General features: G+C 40.5%; 1 non-coding gene across 1 annotated transcript; it reads left to right on the top strand.

Annotated features, from left to right (window-relative positions):
- The first annotated feature begins 1,339 nt into the window (after window positions 1-1,339).
- On the top strand, window positions 1,340-1,421 carry TRNAL-AAG (transfer RNA leucine (anticodon AAG)). The gene has a single exon. It is a non-coding gene; the product is annotated as a tRNA-Leu (tRNA).
- The last annotated feature ends 206 nt before the right edge of the window (window positions 1,422-1,627 follow it).

The following is a 1,627-nucleotide window of genomic DNA, read 5'->3' as shown; positions in this document are numbered from 1 at the left end:
GCTATGAGTCTGTCCTCCTCCTTTTTCAGATCAGTTTAGCTCAGAAAAGCATACATGGAATTTAAAAGTTAACTTATGTTCTTCACACCCACAAGGTGGCGCTCCCTGTCCTCTCAATTCTATCACAGAGAGACATAAACAAATTCAGCGCCATGGGGTAACAAATATCTGCAGAGAAATATGTTTTTCAAGGCACGTTGACAGAATGATCGCAGACTGACAGCAGAGGGATGGGAGGAGATAGAGATAGGTTTACCATGCATGGATCAATAGGAGCGCATGCCTTAATATATATAAACCATACAAACCAATCTCAGCCTCTACACAGAAGAATTAAACAACAATTTTATGTACACAAACTTATGCTTGTTAAATCTAAGCACAGCTTACAAATGTTCAGGGTTTTTAATATTATTAGTATTTATATAGCGCCAACATATTACACAGTGCTGTACATTAAATAGGAGTATAATATGACAGACTGATACAGACATTGACACAGGAGGAGTGGACCCTGCCTCAAAGAGCTTACAATCCAAGAGGTGGGAGAAATATCACACAATAGGAGCTGTTTATTGGAGGAAGATCAGCGTCATTAAAATATATATGTAATAGATTCCTCTGCTGGCTTTAAACATGCTCTTTGCCTGGCTGTCAATCAAGCTGACCTTTTCCTGTCTTTTGTACATCGCCATACTTCTGGCACTGCAACTTTTGTGGCTTTTATTCACTTTATTTAGTTTACCCGCTTCTTTCCATGGCCATTCGCAGAATACACGGCTTGATGTGATTGGCCAAGGACAGAAGCTGCATCAGTGAATGAGAGCCGGAGTTGTACTGTTTGTTTGGACTTCACCATGGATTTCTTCACCTGGACCAACAAAGACAATGCTGGGGTTACCGGTGGAAATACATTTTATTACACTATTATACTATTACCAAAATATTGTATGATAGTTGGAGTCATCTGACCCCACCTAAGAGCCGATGATCCAAATCTCTATAGATCACACTGGTACTGTGTGGGATTTTATCTCTGGAAAGTGAAGGGCCCCCTAAGGTGAGGGAATAAGGTCATTTTTTTTAATTTTTTTTTGGTTCCAACTTTCTTATCTGTGAAGTCCTTGGATTGAGTAACCACATATAATAAAAATTTTATCAGTGTAACTTTAATGTATTGCGTATAAAACAAATATGTCATTTTGGGCCCCTGCTTGCCCTTCTGGATCTTTTACGTTGACGGAAATTGATCAGTATTTTAATCCAAATGTTTTATGGAAACTTTTTTTTTAGGTTGAAGTTTTCCAACCTCCACTGGTGTTCCCTGTGGCTCCCTTGAGGTAGCGTGGCCGAGCGGTCTAAGGCGCTGGATTAAGGCTCCAGTCTCTTCGGGGGCGTGGGTTCGAATCCCACCGCTGCCAGATATTTTTGCTCTTGACTTTCAATTAGAATTCCTACACACTTTTATTGTTCAGGCTTAAGACTTACAGGCGCACTAAACCCATCAATACTCACCTATCCCTGTTCCATCACTGGCACACCAACCTATTCCTTCCTCTCTTCCTCATTCCAATCTTCTTCCATCTTGATTGGCCAGGATGATGTAGCTCATTTGCAGGAGTTTATT

Source organism: Pyxicephalus adspersus, chromosome 2, assembly GCF_032062135.1.
Source record: "Pyxicephalus adspersus chromosome 2, UCB_Pads_2.0, whole genome shotgun sequence".
NCBI lineage: Eukaryota > Metazoa > Chordata > Amphibia > Anura > Pyxicephalidae > Pyxicephalus > Pyxicephalus adspersus.
The sequence above is the reverse complement of the archived record's forward strand: the minus strand, read 5'-3'. Positions and strand labels throughout refer to the sequence as shown.